Source organism: Leucoraja erinacea, chromosome 19 (assembly GCF_028641065.1).
Source record: "Leucoraja erinacea ecotype New England chromosome 19, Leri_hhj_1, whole genome shotgun sequence".
Classification (NCBI taxonomy): Eukaryota; Metazoa; Chordata; class Chondrichthyes; order Rajiformes; family Rajidae; genus Leucoraja; species Leucoraja erinaceus.
Window position 1 is genome coordinate 11844217 of NC_073395.1, and position 25557 is coordinate 11869773.

The following is a 25557-nucleotide window of genomic DNA, read 5'->3' on the forward strand; positions in this document are numbered from 1 at the left end:
AAAACACACTGTATATTGACGATCCCTTGTAAACCTCGGCATCATGATCCACACACAGGACAATATTATGTGAAGCAGTGAAACAACAGACACTCTGGGTGCCATTGGTACAAAGTTACATCATATTCCTATCCTTGCGAATAATCAAGGATTTACAAGTACATTCCAATACATAACAACACTTCTGAGACACAGTAAAGCCCACTAATTGGTCTCCAAATCTGTACAGCAGCAATTATATTACTGTTAGTTGCACTTGCAGCTATTCGGTTGGACAACCTGAGTGCATATCAAATGAGGCAATTCCACCAAAGCAGGAAGTAGGCACAGAATATTCCATGGCAGAATGTTCTATATGTTGATTATTCCCAAGGATAGAAATATGATGTAAATTTGTACAAATGGCACCCAGAGTGTCTGTTGCTTCACTGCTTCACGTAATATTGTCCTGTATGCGGATCACGATGCCGAGACTTCTATGTTCTATACAACAACATAATTATTTGAGAACTCACCGTCACAGAAGCCTGGAATCAAAGAACATGATAGATCAATAACATCCAAATAAAAGTAATTGTCATCATGGAAAGGAAAATGCAGAGTTTAACCATGCAATGCACACATTACAATTAAAGCACAAAGTATAGTATAGTATAGTATATCTTTATTGTCATTTTCCCGAGTACTCACATACCCAGAGGAAACAAAAAAACGTTGCTCAACCAGTGTCCATTCAGTGTGCAGTAAAAAATAAATAGAAATAAAAATACATATATCATGAACAAATTAAACACTCTACTCTCTACTAAACATCAACAGGCGTTCCAATTGGCAGCGGCACGACAGTGGCTCTGCTGCAGTGTGTCCAGGTTGGTGGTTGGTGCGCGATACTTTGGCAGGGGGCAAAGTCTGTTTATCAGTCTTATAGCCTGCGGGAAGAAGCCGAGGAGCATCCTGCTGGTTTTGCAGCTAATGCTCCTGTACCTCTTCCCAGATGGCAAGATGGAGAATATGTGATGCGATGGGTGGTAGGGGTCTTTGATAATGGAGATGGCTCTGCTGATACATCTCGTCCTGTATATGTCCAGCAGGAAAGGGAGTGCTGCTGGCGGTCTTCACAATCCTGTCTAGTTGGGGCCGTTCGTACGCCTTGCAGCTCCCGAACCAGGAAGTGATGCCGTAGGTTAATGTGCTCTCGATTGTCCCCCTATAAAAAGTTTGTAGGTGTGTAGTGGGGAAACCTGCTTTCCGTAGTCTTCGGAGAGGGTGTAGTCGCTACTGGGCTCTCTTGACCAGTGCTGTGGTGTTGGTCGTGGATGTCAGGTCATCTGACAGGTGGAGTCCTAGGAACTTCACGCTGCTGACCCTTTCCACATCAGCTCCATCGATGTGCAGAGGTGTATGGTGTTGTTTTCCCGCCCTCCTGAAGTCAACCACCATCTCCTTAGTTTTTCCCACATTGAGAATGAGGTTGAGGGAATTGCACCATCCTGTGAGCAGCTCCACCTCCATCCTGTACGCCGACTCATCATTGTCACTGATGAGACCCACCACTGTTGTGTCATCAGCGAACTTGTTGATGAAGTTGTTGTTGAGTCTAGCAGTACAGTCGTGTGTAAGCAGACTAAACAGCAGGGGGCTTAGGACACAGCCTTGGGGCGAGCCAGTGCTCATGGCTATGGTTTTTGATGTCCTACTGCCCACCCTGACTGTCTGCTGCCGTTGCGATAGAAAGTTCAGGACCCAGTTACATGGGCCAGCATCAACCCCCAATAGCTCCAACTCCTCAGCGCAGAGGGAGAAGAGGAGGGAAGAGACTGCAGACCTAAGACTTTTGCCTCCATCACAGTGAGGAGATGTTGGTGGCCTCACTGTGGTGGATGTTAATATGTGTTTATTGTTGTTTTTTATTGTATGTATGACTGCTTAAATTTCGTTCAGACTTCGGTCTGAATGACAAATAAAAGGCTATTCTATTCTATTCTCCACCAGCTGCTGCGGAATGATTGTGCTAAAAGCAGAGCTGAAGTCTATGAAGAGGATCCTGGCATAAGTATTTTTCCGATCAAGGTGTGACAGTATGAGGTTCAGTGTTGTTGAGACTGCATCCTCTGTGGTTTGGTTGGCTCTGTAGGCGAACTGCAGTGGGTCTAGGTCGGCAGGTAGACTATTTTTGATATGCTGCATAACCAGTCGCTCAAAACACTTCATTACTATGGGTGTTAGAGCCACTGGTCGAAAGTCATTATGGCAGGCTGGGTTTGGTTTCTTCGGGACAGGGACGATGGTGGCACTCTTAAGACAGTTGGGCACTACTGAGTGAGATGTTAAAAATGTCTGTGAAGACATCTTTCAGTTGCTCGGCGCAGTCTCTTAAAACGCATCCAGGAATGTTGTCCGGCCCTGCAGCTTTGCGTGGATTGATGCTGGCAAAGGCCTTTTTAACTCCGATAAAACCAGGATAAGTGCTCAACCAAGAAAACCAAGCCCAAAGCCAAAATAGTATCTAAACTGCTTATACCTACTTACGCTATAGGGCAATAACTAAATCCATATGCAATGATAAGTTATCTACATGTTTACAACTACATAAAAACTAATTGTGTAGATGCAAGTATATAATTGGGGTTATCAAGTGGACACCTCCCGTCACTGGTGTTTCGTTGAGTTAACACCTCGGAATGTTCAACAGTTTGTTCAACAGTTAGTTCTGGCATCCCAGATCCACCCCACTCAATCTCTTCTCTCACCACCCATGCTACCAGTATCAACTAAATAAAGGTAACTACAAACAAATGGTACACACTCGCATCCTGTCTTACACTTCTTCTACCCCATCGTAATTGCACCACGAATATTGTCATCATGGAAATGAAAGTGCAGAGCCTAGCCATGCAATGCATAGTTTGTATCGCTGATGTCTGACAGGGCAAAAGAGAGTAAGATTCCAACCTCTGTGTGGTTCATATCTTTGAAATTAACGGGCTTTAGGAAGATGGATTCAAGGCTTACATGTAAAAGAGGAAGTGTGCAGTGAACTGGCACACACCAGATATTAAAGCACTGGCAATTCCTACCCAATAGCATCAGGACAACAAGCTTTCATGGCATACGTAAGACTCCAACATTTTTTACCACTTTGAACTGAAACAATGCGACTCTTCCGAAATGCATCAGTTTAATCTGCTTTTCTTCCACTCTTATACTCGAGCATGAATTATGCCCAAGTATAGCAAAGTTTTTATTAAACTGTATGCAAAATAACTGGAATTTACTGTCCCTTGTACAAATGACAGTAAAGTACCGTTGAACCATTAAACTCGGCATCTTGACGATGATCAAAGCCCTCAGCAGGAGGTGATGCCTCTTCATAAACAAGCATCAGCTGGTCCATTAGGATTGGGATGGAAGACTGCAACCCAATGCCGCAGAATGAATGTGCAGTTGTACTGCACTGAATGCTCCTAATAAATCTTCAGGTCACAATTTTAACAAGTACTTTGTCCAATGGGCTGCAAAAGATAATTTGCACAACGAGGAAAGAGTGAAGGAGAAGATATGGTTATCACATGACAGATGAGTTCAGAAAACCTGAGTGAGGGCAGGATATATAAGAGACTTGGGTCTTATGAAAGATAGAAACACAGCAAGGACAAAGACATTCAGACAATGGACAGAATGCAGGCAATTTAAGAAAACATTTAGTGTTAGAGTGGTACAGTGTTGCAGCCAGCATAGCTGCTGCTCCAAAGATCCCTTCAGTAGAGTTAGATCCTAATCACTAGTACAGGCTGTGTGGAGCTTATTCATTTTCCCTTGTGACTGTGTGGGTTGCCCCCGATTACTCCTGTTTCCTTCTGCATCGTAAAGACCCGTGGGTCAACTGGCTGTTGTAATTTATCCCTCGTGTGTGTGTGTTTAGTGGAAGAACCCAGGAGAGGGGGGGGGAGGGGGGGGAGTTGATGGGAATTTGGGGTAAATAAAATGGGAATGGTGTTAATGTGTGTAAGATCATCAGTGTGGCCAAAGAGACTGCTTTCACACTGAATGACTATGACGTCAATATATTATTTAAGCTTCTAGATTTGTATCCAGAAGCCTAGAATGGTGTGTTGGAAACACGTTGAAATCCCATCATGACAGCTGGAGAGTTTAAATTCACGTATTAAATAAATCTGTAAAAAAAAAGCCAGTTACAGTAATGGCTGTAAACTATCATATAGTCATTACAACCACATCAGTTTTAGAACAGGAAATTCATTGCACCTACACTTGCTGCCCTGTAACTGACCCTTAAACCGCCTCCTCAGTTCAGAGGCAATTAGGGATGGTCAATAAATGCCAGCCTTGCCAGCAGTCCAGGCACGCACCGCGAATGAATTATTTTAAATACCAGGAAAAATACTGAGCATTCATTTCACAGATATGTATAGTTCCTTTGGACACAGCACAGCCACTTTGCAGGCATATTATGAAAAGATAGTAATATGTGATAGTAATATCATGTAGGAAGCAATTGCAGATGCTGGTTTAGGATACAGTGCAGATAGACACAAAATGCTGGAGTAACTCAGTAGGTCAGGTAGCATCTCTGGAGAAAAGGAATAAGTGACGTTTCGGGTGGAGACCCTTCTTCAGATGACAGTCAGGAGAGAGGGAAACTAAATGTATGCAAAGGTTCATACCAGACAAAGCTGGTACCGATGATTGGCTGTGAAGGAGGTGATAATGAAGATATATGGATATATGGATCATTCCCTCTCCAAAGTCCCATTAACTATCTTGGAAAGAGGGCAAATTAGGATGGCGCAACTGGTAAAGTTGTTGTCTCACAGCACCCAAGACCTGGGTGCAATCCTAGCCATGGGTGCGGTCTATGTGGAGTTTCCTGCGGGTGCTCTGGTTTCCTCCCACATCCCAAAGATGTGTGGGATTATAGGTTATTGGTATATATAAATTGCATCCAGTGTGTAGGGAGTGGATGAGAAAGTGGGATAATATAGAACTAGTGTGAACAGATGATCGATGGTTGGCGTGGAAGGGCCTGTTTCCAGACTGTATCCCCAAAGTAAATTACATTTACAGGAGGAAGGGTCAAAAATTAGCATGAAGACTTCACTTATGTGGGGAGAATGAAGAATCTGGAGTTGTGCTCCAAGCAGAGAAGCAGTGATTTGGTCGAGATGTGTGCGGAAACTAAACTCTTGAACAAAGAAGCTGCGATTGTCAAACGCAAAGGCTGGCGAGTCGTTTGGTTTTCTTAGTGCAAATATAATTACACAACACAGCAAAATGAATGGTCATAAAGCATTTCAGCAACCTTTTCAAATGTCTGTGCACTAGAACAGAAACCTTGAGGAAACCTAAATCTCCCTTGCACAGCTATAAAAAGGAAATTAAACTGCTCAGCAAGAGTTGAGCAAGAAATAATGTTTGAAGGGTAATCTTCACAACTGCAAGGCACTGCCATTTCTATTCCAGCAATTGCACAGTGACTTTAAAATAATAACTTTCGTTCCTCCTGTGCGTCACTTTTAAATGTCACAATACAGGTTTTATTGTGTGCAGGCTACTAGCTTGGAATTGCATTGAAGAAGATCGGAGATTTAAGAGCCATCGGTTCAATCCTATGCCTCCATACCCAACAGATCAGTGTGGGTATAGGATACCCAGTCATTGATTTCTCACCCTGTACACTCAGACAACCACCAGCTCTATACCCACAGGGACACCCAGGTACCATGGATGCCCCCCCTTCCCTTTCATCCAGATGACATACAGATCTGTCCGAATGCGTACACCTAGACCTCCATCTGTTACATTCACCCGCTCCGTCCAGGTTCCGACACCCAACAATTAGATCCCAGACCAAATCTCTGGCAATAAAACATTCCCATCACATCACCCAGCTCTTAAACGGTCACAAGATTGAATTCACAAGTTATTTTCAAAGCTGTTAAATGCCTCCAGACAGGAGCCACAAATGTGCCTATTAATGATTTAAATCTGAGCCATCTTGCCTCCGGTCATGGGATCAGGGCCCAGATTAAGTTATTTTATTTAAAAATTTCAGATTGCCAGAGAGTCTAGATTTCCTAGCATGAGACTCATGCATTAATCTGCACTGAAAGGACCATTTGTGTCAGTGAAATGTCAATTTACCCTGTCATCCATCTTCCAAATTGTTAATGCAACATTTTGTTGTTAAATCAGGGCATTCCTCAGATCCGATTTTACATTTGGGAAAAATGGTTGTTCTATCAGACCTAACGATACACTGACATGCGAGACGCAAAGAATTCGGGTATCAGCACCAAATGGTGAAGGAATTGAGAGGAAAAAATGTAGCCATTGAAAAACATAACTAGAACAAAATAAAATTGCTTAGAATGTCAAAAAAACATCTTCACCATTGACTGCATAATATCCAGGAAGTGGATGCATAATGAGCTTCATCAAAAGCGAGTGTGATGTGGACTAGGATACATCAACATTGTTCAATAGTTCTTGTCTCAAGAGTACTGTCCAAAGTCTGTGTAACGTTTCCAAGAATCCTTGCCCCTCACCCTTCAACCAGAACCCAAGAATCAACCTGGTGAAGATTTGTTGCGCTCCCTGTCCAAGGAAAGGTAAACTTGCCAGAGTGGGATAACAGTTCAATACTCAATATTCAGATGTCGTTCCATCCAACCACAATTACAGGATGCCATCTTTACTTTCCATTATTCTTTTACAATTTTCCACGTTATATCCCATTTTCTTTGTCCTCGTCGATTCATTCGCCCATATTCCCTTTGATACATATGTGCATGCTCCTCAACACCCACATGGCTTTACAGTGTTGTATTAGTAAATCTGGATACAGATTACGCTTGGTACCCACATAGAGATATGCTTTGACCAACTGTGCCCCCAACAATAATCCCTGTGAAACCCTAATATTCACAGCCCATCCAAAACCAAAATTGACATGTGCATATCAACTGTTTTCTCTCCAATGACCCACTTTGATCCACCTAGTTTATTAATTCAAATTTCACACATTCTAATCTTCAACATTTGAAGTTATAAATAAACTTCTTACTAAAATACAACACATCTAATGGTTACCCTTACCTGTTCTGCTAGTTATAATGAGAAAGCACTCACAAATTTGACAAATGTGATTTCCCCTTTAATAAATCTCTACCAATCATTTCATTATGTCATTATTAGTATTCCAGTTACAACTACCTAATGACAGATTCTGGCATTTTACTAATTTTCCTAACTGATAGGTCACTCCAATGTTTTTTTCTTTCCCTTCTTAAATAATCGTTAAATTTGCCACCTTCAATCAGTGGAAAACCATAAAATGTGTGAATATTGGAAAATGACAAGTTTGAATCCACTATCTCCATAGCTACCTCCTTTAAAATCCAGAACTAACTCTTAAAAAGCATCTGAACTGTCAGAATAATTTATGTCTGGCTAAGAAGTCTTCAAGTCTCTGTTCAATATCTCATCACGAAGATGAAACCTTTGACAGCATTGCAATCACACAGTATTTCAATGCATCCGACAATTCTCTGCATGGGACACAAAGTCAAGATCTTTTGAACAATGGCAAACATAAAGCTGACAATCTACTTCATGAGGACACCTTATCAGCTTAACTCTGGAAGAAGTCTCACCAAATAAGTTGAAAAGGTCAAGTGTATCTGGCTGAAGCGGACAGGATCCAGTGTGTGGGGTGGTGGTATCAACTAGGTTTAGGACAATGATTAAGGGTTTAGGTGGGGTGAGGGTTGACATCCTGTCACCTATAAAACAGAGAAAGACAGGGACCCAATACCAACAGCAGACAGGATGAACATCTTCTGTACATATATTAAGGTCAAAAATAACCAGGGGAAGGGCAGAGCCCATTTGGGGCAACATGGGCAATCTGTAGAACTATACAGGTAGGTGGATTCTAAATGAATACTTTTTGGTCAATATTCATTGTCGTTGAAGAACTCAGCAATGGGGGAGGTAAAATACAAGTGCAAGAATCCTTGAACAAAGAGGAGGACCAGATGCATTGGTGGCATTAAATGGGGATAGCTTTCAATGGCCAGGTGAGATTTTCCCTCGGCTTCTATTGAGGGGCTATGCTTGACCTGCTGAGTTCATCCAGTACTTTATGTTTTGCTCAATCTTTTACTTTGCTAAACTCAAGCTACTGGAATTAGCCTTGCTCCGTTACAAGAAATTTGCAACAGCTGAAATGGGACAATAGAGACTGCAGCCTGAACAGTATCCACAATGACATCAGCCAGTTTCTCCTCATTGTATTCAATGTTAAGAAACAGACCTCTTGAAAGTCGAGCAAACATAATATCCTAACATTATGAGCGCCCTACTGGGGTGAAGGAAGTCTTTTAGATAACTGAGTACACTGTATTTATAAATACGTGGGGTTGAACTTTAAGAACTGTATGATGCCCAACTGCTCTATATGTTGCTGCTACATTATTATGTATGAACGTTGATGAAGGTCTGTCCAGCACTGTGGAAAAGACCCTGATATGAAGAATGCTATTTGTCAGATGTTCTTTTTCAATAAAGTACGCTTGAGGTAACATTGAATTTTCCTTCTGTAAGAAAACATGATTTTCTGGTTTCTTACAGAAGGGGTGCAACACAGAGTGCTATTCTGCATCTCAATTGTGGCTGTGTTTGATCTGGCCAGAATCACTGCAGAATATTAGCTGTGGAAAACCAATTTGAAGCTCGTTTCTGTTTGATGTTAAACATCTGAAGATAAATAGTTGCTTAAAGATTGCTTTCTTCGGAAGCCAAAAGTCATTTTTTAAATTTTACTTCAGATCTCCCATTTCCAGGGATTTGATTTGACTCGTCTCTTAAAATACTTCTGATTCTGCAAAATATGGCAGCATCTGTGCAATTAATTTTATTTTTTTTAAAGGCTCTTGCTCCAAAATTACATTATTCCTGGGAAGTTTGTGGTGCAAGGATACCAATGTTAGAATCTATCATATCCAAGAATTATCTGGTGCAAAAGGTGCTAGTGCTTGGCCATCACACAATTGTTCAGTACAAGATTACAGCATGTGCATTTGTTCGTGTCTCCAAGACATGAAATGATCTTGATACAGGCCTCAACTGAATCAAAGGCTATTCATGTTTCAGGGTACGGCAGAATCCTTGTGAATGGACGTACAGATGCAATGAAAATATTGTTTAGTTTAGAGATACAGCTTGCAAACAGGCCCTTCGACCCAATAAGTCTGCGCCAACCAACATTAACCCATATACTAGTTCTATCCTGCACACTAGAGGCAATTTTACAGAGGCCAATTAACCTAAAAACCTGTACGTCTTTGGAATGTGGGAGGAAACGGGAGCATCCGAAGAAAACCCACACGATCGCAAGGAGAACATGCAAACACCGTACAGACAGTACCCATAGTCAGAATCGATCCCCGGTCTCTAGCGCTATAAGGCAACTCTACCGCTGCGCCACCCTGTTTGCAGGAGTATTGCAGACACAGATTTAGACAAGACATATGTTATAATAAATCATCCAGAAAGAATACGACAGTGAAAACAAAATGATTGCGCAAAAACAAGGCATTAGTACAAAACAATTAGAAAACAAGTCATGGTAGTACAAGGGATAGTCTGTGATGTTCCATTGCCAAGGTAGGACAAGAGTTGTGCAAGTTGTTTCAAGAACCTTATGTTTGTGAGGAAGTAACCTTTCCTGAAAATGGTGATGTGGTACTGATGGTTTCTGTATCTCCTGCAAGGCAGTGGCAGCAAGATGAGGGATGGCGAGGACCCTCTTTGACAGATGCCACCTCACATAGATATTTTTGATGGAGTGGAGGGCTGTACCTGTGATAAACTGTGCTGAGTCCACCATTCTCAGTGGTAGAGTTGCTGCCTTACAGTGCTTGCAGCACCAGAGACCCAGGGGTTCGATCCCGACTATAAATGCTGTCTGTACGGAGTTTGTACGTTCTCAATGTGACCACGTGGGTTTTCTCCGAGATCTTCGGTTTCCTCCCACTCTCCAAAGACGCACGGGTTTGTAGGTTAATTGGCTTGGAATAAATGTAAATTGTCCCTAGTGTGTAGGATAGTGTTAATGTGCTGGGATCGTTGGTCAGTACGGACTTGGTGGGCTGAAGGGCCTGTTTCCACTGCACAATGAGGACAGCATTTTTCTTTGCAAGTTTGTACAACGATGACAAATGGGATTGACCTGCTTATTGATGTATGGTCTGATTCCTTCTCCTGATTATCAAGTTTCCAAACAATGTGGGTGAGACGGTGGACAGAAATTTTGGGTGTTGCATCACACTTCTGCACACAGGTGTGTTTCGCTCAAGATGAAATGCTAATGGACACAAATATCTCCCATACAAATGGTCAAACGATGCTCACAAATGGCACCAGAAGTCCCACAATCCTGGACAAAATTGCTTCACATAGCACTAACTCGATTTTTAACTTAAACTGCCAGATTGTTTCAGCAGCAAACAGCCAGAAGATTACGATGACAATATGCAAGTGATGGGAGCGTGGTACGTAGTAGTAGGAGACAGCAAGTGTGCAACCATGTTAAGATGAAGATCTTTGAAAACAATAGAAATGAAATCACAGGATGAAAGCCCTGCCCTCCAATGCTTAGCCCATCCCTTATTCCCAGGACAGACTTCAGGTGTCTGAAGGAGGCCAAAGCTGGAGGTTGATGGAATTCAGATTTGTGTCTATTCGCCCTAATTTCTGTGGTTCGGAGCCAGAGGTGGGTCATTCTGGGCAAGTTCTCCTGTAATCCTCAAATGTCTAGTTCTATCAGGAACAGCTGTTCCCAAATGCTTTTCTCTCCCTCTTTCATATACTGTATATATGTGACACTAAGTGAAAGTGAGAGTACATCATCTCCAAAGTGCTCGTTTCCATGGCTGCTTTCAAGTTTTAATTGCATTAAATGGAAAAAAGGTCAAGTTAGGTTAAGGAGACCATTTTTTGTGTCTATGTTGTTTTCGGGATACGGAGATAATTTGAACTTGGCAGTAAGGATAACAATAGAACACTTAGACCAAAGAATATCCAGGACCATGGCATAATTATATCTCCTCTGATATTTGAAGGGTAGATCTTTAACTCGCAATCTCGATTAAAACATTGGCAGAATAATGTGGAAGGGTACGAACTGAACTAACTAAATATTTCCTAAAGAGATAGAAGGCCATTTTGCCCCCAAGTCAGCTCACAGAATAACCTTATTTCTCACAAACTTTCCCTGTAACCACTAGTATTTCTTTCAACACCCTCCTGATTTGACCACTCACCTGCACTCTTGGGGCAATTCTCAGTAGCCAATGAAACTGCCAACCAATATGTCGTTGAAAAATGGGAAGTGGCGCACTTGATAGGAACTCACGCAATCACAGGAAGAACCTGCAAAATGCAGACATCATCGAAGGTCAGGTTGGAAGCCGGGCGGATGGAACTGTGAGGCAGCAGCTCCACTGGCTTAGCCGCCGTTGAAATTGGCCCATATCCAACTGGCTACTTTAATCATGGACTGATCGATATAATTGATATTATGATCACTGCTTCCTGGATATTCCCTCAGTGATGTAACTGCATTTAACTTGACTCGCTGCCTAAAACCAAATCAGCCAAGTGATACAGAGATGCTTAGGAGGTGAATTGAGGGAAACTGCTGACCTAGTAGGAAATTGTTGGAAATTGGATGAGCTGGAGATAATGAGGGCAGGGTTAATGGGTAGAATTTACACTGGTTGGATGGGAGTAGTGAAGAGCCACCAAGATTATGCTGGATTTCAACTATCCACATACTTATTTAAGATAATGCAATAAAAAGCTACCTACATAATCATTGGGACTGTAATGGATGGAAGCATGTTATTGGAGACATTAATAGGATGAAATCCATTTTTGCTCTTTTACTCAATAAATGGTTAAATGGGAGTAGTAAAAAAGCTGGGAAAAGAGGAAACCAAAGAGATGGGGACAAGGGGGTAAGTTAGGGCCTGGATATCAAAGTGTGATTAACAGAGATAGAAAATAATAGAATTATTAATGTACAGAATGCTGGCCTTCACATACAGAGAGCTGGAATACAAGTTTTTCCAACCACCCGGAGTGGTACGAGAAACGTCTGCAGTTGCCTTTGGTGCAATTCATGCATTGGCACCACCAGGATACAATACGGCAAGATCGCTCCATGTTAGCACCAGCAATCCATGGGAGCCCTTTGGCCCAAAGTCCATGGGAGATACTGCACCAGAACGTGATAGAAGACAGCGCCATCACAAGGCAGCTGATGGGTACTGCAGATATTTGCTTTATTTCCAGGCAAAATTTCATCAGCATCAACAAAGGTGCATTTCAAAAGAATGCACATGAAATTGAAGTAATAAATTAAAGTGCAGGAACATTAACTGACTTAAAGCCTGACAAGCACAACTATTGCTTCTGATATAAGACAAGTGGTCCTGCATGCAGCCTGCAAAATGTTGCTTCTCTCCGGCACTATTATTTTTAATGAGAGGTTTCTGTCACTGAGTAGTCAATGTCTTGCACAGTGTGTGCAACTTATGTATTGTATGTTTTTCTGTGCTGAATGTCTAAATGACTGTGATGATGCAGCAAGTTTTCCATTACCCCTTTACCTCACTGCACTGGTGCATGTGAAACTAAACTAATTTGAAAAATGGATGAAGTGCATGGAGGTGTTAATAAAACCTATGTAACCTCAAGAAAAAGAATGCTGTAGATAAGCCAAAATCAAATACTTCAAACTCTTAACTTCCTATTCAACAACACCAACATCAAGATACTTTGAGTCATAGTGTTGCAGTATGGAAACAAGCCCTTTGGCCCAAATTGCCCACACCGGCCAACATGTCCCAGCTAACTTCCTTCCACATTCCTTAAGACATTTCAAATCACTTTATATTGGTTCAGTGTTTTCAACACAAAGAGACTACTGATTTCATGACACGGCTGCAAGGTTTGATATAAGAGTTCCACTGAGATAGTTAGAGCACAATAGTTATTCCAGGGGAAACTGCTCCCATTAAAATCATTTCTTTGTTGTGGCTAAATTGGTTTCTCCTCCTTATGAGACCCTGATCTAATAAACATGTGCAGCTGATCCCAACATTGCTCTTATTCCCAAAGTCATCTCACTATCAAATTTACTGGGGCATGTCTGCAGGAAATGATATCCTTCAATGCCTCCAAGTGTCCTTTGATTGCCAGTTTCCTTTATGACCATCATAGACATGCCATTTATTGAACATAGGTTGACAAGGAAGTTTGACCTCTGTTTCTGCACCAATTAAAACCCTTGCAGGAACGCAATCCATTCATAGATCAAGGAATGAATGTACTGAGTTTAAATCCATTAAAGAAAAAATTGAACTGCTATCAGGAAGACTCTTCTCACAAAGAGGGATCAATACATTGAATCAATTTCCAGCTTGGACTGGGAGATAAGTACATGCATTTGACAATGGGATGGGTATTGGATGTTGGAGAAAGGATGTATAATTGTAGAATTATCCTATATGGCTGAGCTCAGATAAGCCAATGGCCTCATTGATCATTGACCATCATAGGCATCATGGTCAAGCACAATTTGCAAAACAACTGCACCAATCAGTAGAAACCAGTCCTTGCATCATTTCTGTGCTGTACAACTCTATGAGAGTACAGTCCGTTTCTGTCGTTATATTGCGTATGTTCTTACAACGTAGGAGGCCAAGTTAATGTTGGCTCTTTGAGCATTCCCATCAATGCAATTTACCCACTTATTTTCCTGTAACTCATTCGCTCTTGTGAGGGAGAGACCTCAGATGACCTCATGTCATCAGGTACCCTCCTCCCATCCAGAAACACGAGGGCTAATTTAACCGACCCGCACATCCATTTGTTGTGGCTTGGGAGGAAACCAGAGCATCCAGGGGAATCTCATGCAGTCACGTTGAGAAAGTGCAAAGTTTGCACAGAGATGACCCAATGTCACGATTGACCCAGGTCACTGGAGCAATGCAGCAGCAACACCAACGACTGTATCACATGGTCATAAAGTCATTTGCAACATAAATATATGTCAATGGAAAGTTTAGAGCAGTAACCGAGAGATCACAAATTGGGAGCAAAATAAACTGCTGGAGGAACTCAACAGCTCAGGCAGAAATTGTGAAAAGAAATGGGCAATCAACTTTTTGTGGTGAGACCCTTCATCTGTGCTTCAGGATACTTGGTTCATCGGATGTACTCTCTTGATAGTTTGTTTTTTACAAACAAATGCATGGTAAAGGAGATTGAAGGAAAAAAGGTTTACATGTAAAACAACACAGCTAACTTAATCATTTGATTGAATAACACACCTAACTTACTTACAGCATGTAATTTGATATTATCCTTTCAACAGGAACATGCTGAAGGAAAAAAGAAAATGGCATTAAGAGCCTCAAGGAAATTAAAAAAATCAAACCATGTCTCTGAAAAGAGAAAATAAAATGTACTATATATTATAGGAAATCAGGCTGGCAATCACTCCCAATAGGATATGAACACTGATTAGGTTCCTGTAGCTTGTATTAAAACATGTCCAAGAGTAACTTTATTTTAGATGAATTTTGTATGTCGTGCACGTAAGCAATGAAATTCCTCGATATATATTCAATCTTGGGTTCTCATTAGATCAGAGTCTCCCGAAGGCAGGTGGTAAGCAGGGAAACTCCCACCTTGTATCTTGGTAGTTTATTTAGATGTACTGTAATACCTTTGCTTCAAATTGAATTAAATCACTTTCAATCTTTAAATATAACATTACAACCCCAAGACCCATCAACAACCAGATCCTCATTTAACCCTTTCTCATCGAACAATACTTTATCTAACATAGTGTGCTCCTGCAATCATTTCTCAACATACTGATTGAAAAAAACATACTTTAAACACTCCGTGAATTTACCTTCACACTATTACAGCTCAGTTTGCTGTCTGAATCTGTATACTTATTAAAGCTTCTACAACTATCGCATTATCCTTTTTACTTGTAACAACTTTGAGCTGACCTTTGCAAGAGTGAAGGTCAATAACCTAAGGTACACATAAATCCTGGAGAAACTCAGCGGGTGCAGCAGCATCTATGGAGCGAAGGAAATAGGCAACGTTTCGGGCCGAAACCTTTCTTCAGACTCAGGAGGGTTTCGGCCCGAAACGTTGCCTATTTCCATCGCTCCGTAGATGCTGCTGCACCTGCTGAGTTTCTCCAGCATTTTTGTGTACCTTCGATTTTCCAGCATCTGCACTTCCTTCTTAAACACAAGGTCAATAACCTGGTGATTTCCTTACTGCACTGTCCTGATACTCTGACAAATGAAAGACCAGTATTTATTTCAAAACTTCCACGACCTTAGGACACAGTAATAGGCCTGACTGAGGAATTTCTGAAATGTACTCAGGAAGCAAAGCAGCCAATTCATGCTCAGGAAACTCACATAGAATGTAACACAACTAATGATCAAAGACGAAATGAAATAGAAAAATGCTGAAACATGCAGATCAGACATTATCTGCACAAAGGAAGCAGAGTTAAAGGTCTTTCATCAGAACTGTTGAGGGATCTTCTTATTGGGGCCACATCACAAGTTTAGAAATTGTTCAGCCAGAGCTGAACACACTTCTCGGCATCTTCCAACAATGGCATCTTGCGCTTCTTGTGTGTAGTGGTGGAAAGATTAGTGGAAACAGCCGTGGCGTGAACACTCTTTCCTTGACCCCTGTTGAGGGATAAAGGACTACCAGAAAATCTTTCCTGCTCACCTTAAAGAAGTCAGATTTATCTTTCACATCCACCAGTGAGGGCAGAGGTCTCATGTCCGAGACGAGATGCGTTAGTCTGCCAAGCTATCAGGTGAGATTTGACATTCCTGTCCACAGTGCTGGAAAATTGCTCTCACAATCCGACTCAGATGGTAGAATGCTATGGCCTGATTCCTAGATGACAGCTCCTCTCAGAGGCAAGGGATGTGTCTGCTGTGCTTGCCTGATGTTTGCTAAAGTACAGACTGACAGTATGTGACTGTTTGATGGTCCACATGATAGAACACATTTCACTGACTCCCTCGTCAACCAAAAAGCATTTGACATAACACAAATAACAACATTTTATTTTTTTGCTGGGTTGATGAAATTGGAAAATTTCAAATGAAAACAAATTTAGAAATGATAAGATGCTAAAGACTGAGCATGAGGCATGTTCTAACTGAACTCTTTATTAAAGTCCATTTCCCTGACTGTACAATACATTTTAAAGAAAGGTCAACCTTCCAATCGACCTTTGAAAACACTGACACCTTTTTAGTGTGTTGCAGAAGAAAGGAATGACAATACGGTACAACTTCAAAGATATTGTTCATCAGCTCCCGAGACAGGAAGCAAGTAGGGGCACTCGGATGGGAGACACTTTCTGCAGATCATCGCACATTAAAGTGTTACAGTTATTTTCTGTAAGTGCACCAAGTCATCTGATGTATTAGTACTGCACTGAAAATGCAATTTTAGTTTACTTTAGAGATGAATGAATGAGTTTATTGGCCTAGTATTCACTTGCAAGGAATTTGCCTTGGTGCTCCGCCCACATGACAACATGACATATGGTGACAGTAAATAACTGTAACACATAATACATGAAACGTTAATAATAAATCATTATTGATTAAATATGAGAATTAAATAAAATACCAGAGCAAAAGGAGGCTACAGATTTTTGGTTATTGAGTAGAGCTACTACTCATGGAAAAAAGCTGTTTTTATGTCTGGCTGTGGCAGCTTTGACAGTCCGTAGTGGCCTTCCAGAGGGAAGTGATTCGAAGAGATACAACATAGAGACAGGCTCTTCGGCGCATCGTGCCAACCAGCAATCACCTGTACACTATCCTACACACAGGGACAATTTACAATTTTTACTGAAGCCAACTAACCTACAAACCTCTATGTCTTTAGAGTGTGGGAGGAAACTGCAGCACCCAGAAAAAGAGCACATGGTCACGGGGATATGGACAAACTCTGTACGGGCAGCACCCATAATCAGGATCGAAGTCGGGTCCCTGGCGCAGGAAGATAGCAACTCTATTACTGCGCCACCCGTACTGCCTATCTCTTTTCCCATTTCACACATGCATCATCTTTGTTCGGTCTTTGGATTCCATTTTATTCCAGATTTGCATCCCACACACTAGGGACAATTTATAGAAGCCAATTAATCTACAAATCTGTATGTCTTTGGAATGTGGGAGGACACCGGTGCATCCGGAGAAAGGCCATGCGGTCACAGGGAGAAGGTACAAACTCTGTACAGACAGCACCCGTAGTCAGGATCGAACTGGATCTCTGGCGCTGTAAAGCAGCAATTCTATTGCTGCCTTGATAACGCAAAGGGAAGCTACCCAGTTGGTTTCAAGAAACTGGGCTGGGACCTGCTCAGGAAGATTCTCCTTCCAGAGAAATGAGAGTAAAAATCCCAAAAATTCCACCCAAAATGCAGGATTCCTTATTCCACCCAGATTGCGGCACACCTTATTGTACTCTACTGTATATGCATGGTTGGAATTCCTGACGACTCAATGCAGCGGGATCCAGAACGAAAACTATGGACTTCACAATCCATACCGAAACCTAGATTTTTGTTTTATTTTATTTTTCCGTCCAAATTCAATGTAAAAAGATATGCGATTTATTTTCTCAGCATATGTACGGAGTTTTGTAATAAATATACTAAAAAGTGAACTTTAAATGAACAGTCATATCCCGCCTGGGTAATCTACTACGCCATGGTGTGAACGCTGAATTTTCCAATTACAGCTAATCCTTACCTCCTGTGTTACCACTCTCTCTCTCTCTCATTCCGATCCAGACCCATGCTCCCATTTTTGTCCCATTTCCCATACTCCCACCTAGGGCACCCCCCATATACCTTTCCTGGTGCCCTACTTTTGTGCCCCTGCTTATCATTCAGCCTCTATCTTCACCTTTGCCACAACCCCACTACAAACTGCCTTTACCTCTCCTCATCTGCTTCCACATCCTCTACCTGCATCTGTCGCCCAACTCCATCGCACCCCCCCCCATCCATCATCACATAGCTCCTCGGACCAGCTACCGCCTACTGATTCCAGTCTCATTCCTCCCCCATCTATCTTCAATCTTCACTTGCTTTGCTAATGCGGGGGCTCAACCCAAAACATCACCAATTCCTTCCCCTCCAGCCCCCTCCCCAACAACTCACAGTCCTCTCCACAAACCTCACACACCCACCCCCACCACAGATGCTATTGGCCTGTAATGTTCTTTTGGACCAGCTCTTACCGGAGTCAATGGAAGGAAAGCGTTCAGACCTTGAAGGTTGGTGCCTCAGAAATCTGTGGGTGAAGGAAGAAAATCACTTGAAGGCAGCTGAATGAAAGGACAAACTGGCCAACCATTGTGAATGAGCAAATAAACCACAGTTGTCAAACTAGATTTGATAGAGCAATAAATTTAACAATTGTTAAGAGTCTGCCCACTGGCAAATAACCCGAAGTGGAGGAGGAGGCAGTTCAATCAGTAACTTGCACAAATTGGCCAATTAATCACAGGCTTCGCTCTGTACTTTCAAAACAACAACTAGCATACAGAGATCAGAAGTGGGTCCAAAGGAAAGTGACGAGGCTGCTGGGGATCTGGTTAATATTTCTGACTGGACATATACGCTGGCACCCACCCACCCAGGACATGTCTATAACAGATTAATCATGCACGTAAAGCAGTCTGTAATAAAAAGGAATTGCAAATGCTGGTATTTAACAAAGACAGGCACAAGATGCTGGTGCAACTCAGCGGGTCAGGCAGCATCTCTGGAGAAAGTGGGCAAGTAACGTTTCGGGTTGGGATCCTTCTTCAGACTCGGATTCAGGTAAAGAACTCTCCCATCATTCTACTTCAGTCCCAGCTTTTCAACAGAATAATCAACTGCATCAATGCAACACCTTCCACACTTGTCTTCGTAATAGTCTCTTGAGGACAGACTGTTGGTTGCTTTTTACTCTAGACTTGCATTAAGCCCAGGCATACTTATTTCGGTAACTTAATTCCTAGGTTTATGACATGCCTCTCGAACCAACCAGTCCATACTGTTGTCCATACTCCACAAGTATCCTCTATTCTCTCCAAAGTTATCAGTGCTTGCTATCATCTATTCCCCTCTCATTCGCCCAAATTCTCCTCACAATGCATCTGTGCCACTTGCTCAACCATCGCAAGGCAGTGGGTGGCCCTTTCTCACTTTATCCATGAGAAATCTTTCACAGTTCCCTTCTGATTATTTTGGTGACCGTCTTACATTAAGGTTCAGTGCTATCACACACATGGAAACATTCCCCGTGTCCACTTCATAAAAATCCATAATTTGGATGATCTCTATTAGGGTACTATTCATCTCTTCCCACTCAAGAGACACAATCTGTTCATCCTTTCCTGATATATAAATATATATGCAGGAGGTGCAGAAGTGACCAAATACTTAGCTCCACACTACACTGCATACAAAACAGCTATTTATGGATAGTACAGACATCAAAACACTTCACCTCTGGAATCATTTGAGATTTTTCTTTCCCTTATAATTAACATTATCTCTTTTCAACAGCTGGTCTTTATTCCATGGGTTTAACTCTTTCTCGTGAAATCCCAGTGTAATTTTGTGCCAGAGGGAAAATTAAGCGCAAGGTTATAAGACTGCAGCTACCACTTTTACTTGCAATTCTGCTTTTTATTCTCTCCCCCCACAGAGCAGAGAACTGTGCAGATGATACCAGCAGGAAGTATCTGGATGTAAAGCCCATGCTGTGCAAGCTTGACAGATTAGTCAGTCTCCTGCCAAGAGCAGGGTACGAGAAATCAAACTGCAATTGAGCAAAGGACTTTTAATTTAGGGGAGCACAGTGATCTATCTCAGTGCTCTATTTTAATCATCTGGTTAACTCAGAACACAGCTTGGGCTGCTGATGTCCAGCAAGCCAGAAAAATAATATTTCATCTATTGACAGGGTGCAGAAGTATTTGGTCACTTCTGCACCCTTTGTTTCAATAAGTGATAATTTTATGTGATAATATTAGGAAAGGATGAACAGGTTATGTCTCTTGAGTGGGAAGAGGTGAAGGGTACCCCAACGGAGATCATCCAAATTATGGGTTTTCATGAATTGGACACGGGGAATGTTTCCATGTGTGGGATAGCACCGAATGCCAGGGGCATTTATTGCTGGTCCTTCAGAATGTGAGGAGTCATGTTCTCTAACTGGCATTCATAGTTCTGTTAAATTAGGAATGTCATTTTTTTTTAACATGCAACCTCAGGTGTGGTAAACATACAGAATTTCCAAGTCAGGATTGTGCAAAATTAGGAGAAAATCTTGGAGGCAGTGGCATCCAATGCTCCTGCACTTCTGGACGGTTCTGTTGGAACATATTTTGTAGGGGTTACTAACGGCACCCATGGTGTGCTAGTGGTACCAGGAGTGGACGCTGGTGGGTGGGAGTTAATCAAGCAAACTGCCCAACCAGTGTTTTTGAAGCAGCAGTCAAAGTGAAGAGAAAAACATTCCAACAATCCTGTCTGTTTGGCAATGAAGATATAGGGGTGGTACAGTGCACAGCGGTAGAGTTGTTGCCTTACAGCACCAGAGACCTGGGTTTGATCCTAACTACGGGTGCTGTCTGTACGGTTTGTATGTTCTCCCTGTGACCGTGTGGGTTTTCACCGGGAGCTCCGGATTCCTCCCACACTCCAAAGATTCCTCCCACACTCCACAGGTTCATAGGTTACTTTGTAAGATATTATTGAACATAACATGGCATTAAATGAGAAAGTAAATAGATGTTTAAAAAATAATAAATTGCTTCCTCTTTTCATCCAATCCAAAGGGTCAATTTCTGTGTTGCCAATTGCAGCAATTAGCACGGGGATTAGTATGCAATTATGCGCGTTTATACCGAACTGATTTAAATTGTAGAATTGCACGCAGGAAACATACTCATCACTTGCTCCCCTGGTGTTGAACGCAAGTAGTCGGGAGCTGAGGCTCCCTCAACTGTGCACCTTTTCTCTACAATCAGAAAGACTGGAACTAAAAATTAAAGAAAATCTAAGAGCAAGTGGAGGGATTTTGGGTAGTACTAATAGAGCCGAGGTTTCAGAGCTCCAAAAACCCAGGTTCAATCCTGGAATCCAGAGACAGACACAAACGCTGGAGTAACTCAGTGGGTCATGCAGCGTCACTGGAGAAAAGGACCAGGTGACGTTTCAGGTCGAGATCCTTCTTCAGACCACCAAAGCTGTCTGCATGGAATCTGCACATTCTCCCTGCAACTACCCAGGTGTTCCTCGGGTGCTTTGGTTCCGTTCCACTTTGGTTCTCTTCCGCACTCCTGTTTCCTTCTGCATCCCATGGCAGATGCAGTTTAGTAGATTAAGTGGCTGACATAAGCGGCTCAAGTGTGTAGATGAGATGTAGAATCTAGAGAGACTTGATGGGATTGTGGGGAAAATATAACTGGAGTAAACAGATCTTGATCTGCACAACCTTGGTGGGTTGAAGGCCCACGTTTGTGGTGTACGAAGTTAAATATATCCGAAATACTACCAGCTTCCAAATAACAAATAGTCCATACTCGTGCAGAGATATCTGATAATGAAATGCATAGCAACAGATACAAGTTGGGCTAATGGTTATGCCTGAAAATTAGCTAATTTTCAATGCTATCAGGAGCCAGTCGGGTGACACATTCAATCGAAACTATTGCTGCTGGATCTCAGGTTCTTAATTTGAAGTTTATTAGGAGATAATTTTGAAGTGTGCCCCTTATACCTGTTGGGGTTATCTAACACATCCTCCATTCATCCTGTCAGATTATTGGTCCAATTCATCATCATTAATGTAGCAATATAATACTTAGGTTCACATATGGTTCTAAGCATCTGGTCTCTACAGTATTAGTTGATTTTAAAAAGGCTACAATAATGAGTTGATGGAGTACAAAAATAATTGAAAGTGCGTGGACAGTTTAAACAAGCTGCTAATACACAGAATCCTTAGTTTCATAAACAGAGGATTACACTACAAAAGACAGGAAATCATACTAAACCACATTAAAGCAAGTTCAGTTCCAGCTGCCACGTGTAACTAAATTCGTACACTGCTCATAAAGAGAGGTGGGACGATACAGAACAGAAGATTGAAATTATATCAACAGCGAGGGATCAGTCACATGGATAAAGTGGGATTCATCTCCTTCAAGTAAAGTTGGCAGTTAAAAATAAAATGTTACCGCTGGCTGAATTGTCAATAGCCAGGCAGCTGAGATTTAAGTTGTTTTTATATTTATATGTACATCATCTGAAAGGTCAACACTTCTCCTAACCAGACTCTGACCAAAGTGACACAGTCCAATTTCAGAGGTCAATGTGGAATCAACCACATTGCTGTGGGTTCAGAATAGCTTAAAGACTAAATCAAGTCTATGGAAGAATGCTTATGAATCACATGGGTCTTCACAACCAGCTGGTACTTTTCCAGTTATCATTACTAAGACTGGACTTAATTTTATTCGATCATTTAATTACTAGAATTTGAAATCTGCCAAACTCTGGGCAAGTAGCACTCACTCAATTTTACTTTATCCGAGCAAACAGAGTCGGGCAACACAGTGGCGCAGCGGAAGAGTTGCTACTTTACAACACCAGAGACCTGAGTTCGATTCTGACTAGGGTGCTGACTGTACGGAGTTTGTGCGTTCTCCGTTTGACTATGTAGGTTTTCTCCGGGTGCTCTAGGTTCCTCACACATTACAAAGATTTGCAGGTTTATAGGTTAAATGGCCTCTGTAAATCGTCATTAATGTGTAAAATAGAACTAGTGTACAGATGATCGTTGGTCAGTGTGGACTGAAGGGCCAGTTTACACACTGTATCTTAAAAGTAAACAAGGTTGATGGACCAAACAATCCATTGTTATAGTGTTGTACGATTCAATGATTCATTTACTGTGCTCATCCAACTGGCCTCAATTTTGCTGAACTATGGGGAAGGAAAAATAATATGGGTTTTCACTTCACACCAAGAAAAAACAGTTGGACACCAGCAACACATGCCAAGCAGCACATAACAGGGGGCTGTCAAAGATCATAGAATCATAGTATGTAGGAAGGAACTGCAGATGATTTACACCAAAGACAGACAAAAAATCTGGAGTAACTCAGCGCAACCGGCAGCATCTCTGGAGAGAAGGAATGGGTGAGGTCGGGTCGGGTCTCGTCAGATCTGAAGAAGGGTCTCAAACTGAAACGTCACCAATGCCCTCTCTCCAGAGATCCCGGTTAGTTACTCCAGCATTTTGTGTCTATTTTATGGAATCATGCTGCAGGGAAACTGGCCCTTCAGCCCACTGTCCTAACCAAACACATAAATCCCAAACGCTCACTTACATGAATCCTACATTCCCACGATCATCCCTCAACCTTCTACTGCTCACGTTCACACGTTGCATGATTCAAAGCAGCTAAATAACATCCTAACCCACACCTTTGGGACGTGGAAGAAAACCGGAACACCCAGAGGAAGCCCACATGGTGACCCGAAGAACATGTAAACTCCCCACACACAGCACCAGGAGACAGAATCATACAGCATGGAAATAGGGCCTTCGGACCAACTTATCCATGCTGATCATGATGTCCATCCAAGATAGTCACATTTGGCTGTGTATCCCTCAAAGCCTTTCACCAGAGATCATTTGACTAAAACTTTGAAATTACCATTCTACTAGCTGCACCACACCATACCCTATGCAGTCAAATCATGTTCACAAAGAATACAGCCAGCTATACTGGGCATCATATGAAAGGCAAATCACGTCTGGCTAATTTAACAGTTATTTCAGAATGCACCTATTCAAATAGTGAGGGAGAACCAATTAATGTGGATTTTCAGCAGGCTTTCGATGAGGAGGATGGTTTACAAGGTCAAAGCACATCAAATTGGGGGTAATAGACTGAAGAGTTAAATTAAAAATGGAAAATAGTAGAATAAACAGAGTCCCCGCAAATGTAAGGCAGAAGGTATATTTTATGTTGTTGTAAGGCAGCAAAAGCTAACATGATATGGCAATTTAATTGCCAAAGTATTTGAATACACGAGTAAAGAGATTTCACTACAAATATATGCAGCATTGCTAAAGCTTTTCCTGGAGTATTGTATACAATTTTGTGCTCCCTACACAAGAGAAGGAGAGTTTTGCAATTAATGTGGTACTGAGAAAATTCAAACCCTTTTTTCCCCCTTGGATGCAAGTGTCAAAGGCTAGAGGGTATAGTTGTATGGTGAGAAGAGCAAATTTTAAAAATTAATGTGCATGGCAAGTTTTTCTTAGAGATTGGTGAAAGATGCTCGTAGGGGTAGTGGTGGAGGCAGATACAATAGTAGCATTTGAGGCTTTTAGATAGGCATGTGGATGTTGAGGAAATTGAGGGATATGGATGACGTTCGGGCAGAGAAGATTAGTTTAACTGCATCATGTTTGACATGGATATTATGGACAGAAGGGCCTGTTCCTGTGCTGCACTCTTCTACTTTGTAAATTCTATGATTCACCAGACTGATTCCTTGCATGTAGGCTCTGGCATATGACGAGTGGTTTGCCCTCCGCCCTCCAGAGTTTAGTAGAACGCAATGCAACCTCATCAAAACAACAAAGAGAGCTGGAGAAGGTAGATGCGTCCTCTGGTTTTAGAGTCTGGAACCAGTAAGGGACACGGTTTAATGGACAAGCCAGTTAGGACTGAAATGAGAACATTTTCTTCTCATTGAGTAGAGGAGCAAAGAGGTCCTTCTGCAGATGTACAGGGCACTGGTGAGACCACACCTGGAGTTTTGTGTGCAGTTTAGGTCTCCTAATTTGAGGAAGGATATTCTTGCTGTTGAGGGAGTACAGGGTAGTTTCACGAGGTTAATTCCCGGGATGGCGGGACTGTCATATGATGAAAGAAGAGCGACTGGGCTTGTATTCACTGGAATTTAGAAGGATGAGAGGCAAATCTTATAGAAACATATAAAATTATTAAGGGATTGGGCACACTAGTTGCAGGAAACATGTTCCCAGTATTGGGGGAGTCCAGAACCAGGGGCCACAGTTTAAGAATAAGGTACAGGCCATTTAGAACTGAGATGAGGAAAAACTTTTTCACACAGTTGTGAATTTGTGGAATTCTCTGCCTCAGAAGGCAGTGGAGGCCGATTCACTGGATGTATTCAAAAAGAGTTAGATAGAGCTCTTACGGCTAATGGAATCAAGGGGTATGGGGAGAAGACAGGAACGGGGTACTGATTGTGAATGATTAGCCATGATCACATTGAATGGCGACACTGGCTCGAAAGGCCGGATGGCCTACTCCTGCACCTATGGCCTATGTATGTATATACAC

At 42.0% G+C, this 25557-nt stretch overlaps 1 protein-coding gene across 3 annotated transcripts in view; it reads right to left on the reverse strand.

Annotated features, from left to right (window-relative positions):
- The window catches only part of LOC129706216 (contactin-1-like), a 427793-nt gene that overhangs the window by 353959 nt on the left and 48277 nt on the right, over nt 1-25557 (reverse strand). For all 3 annotated transcript variants that reach the window (XM_055650289.1, XM_055650292.1, XM_055650287.1), the window contains exon 2: nt 18409-18461. The gene's annotated coding sequence lies outside the window, so the exon portion shown is untranslated. The remainder of the gene's footprint in view (nt 1-18408; nt 18462-25557) is intronic.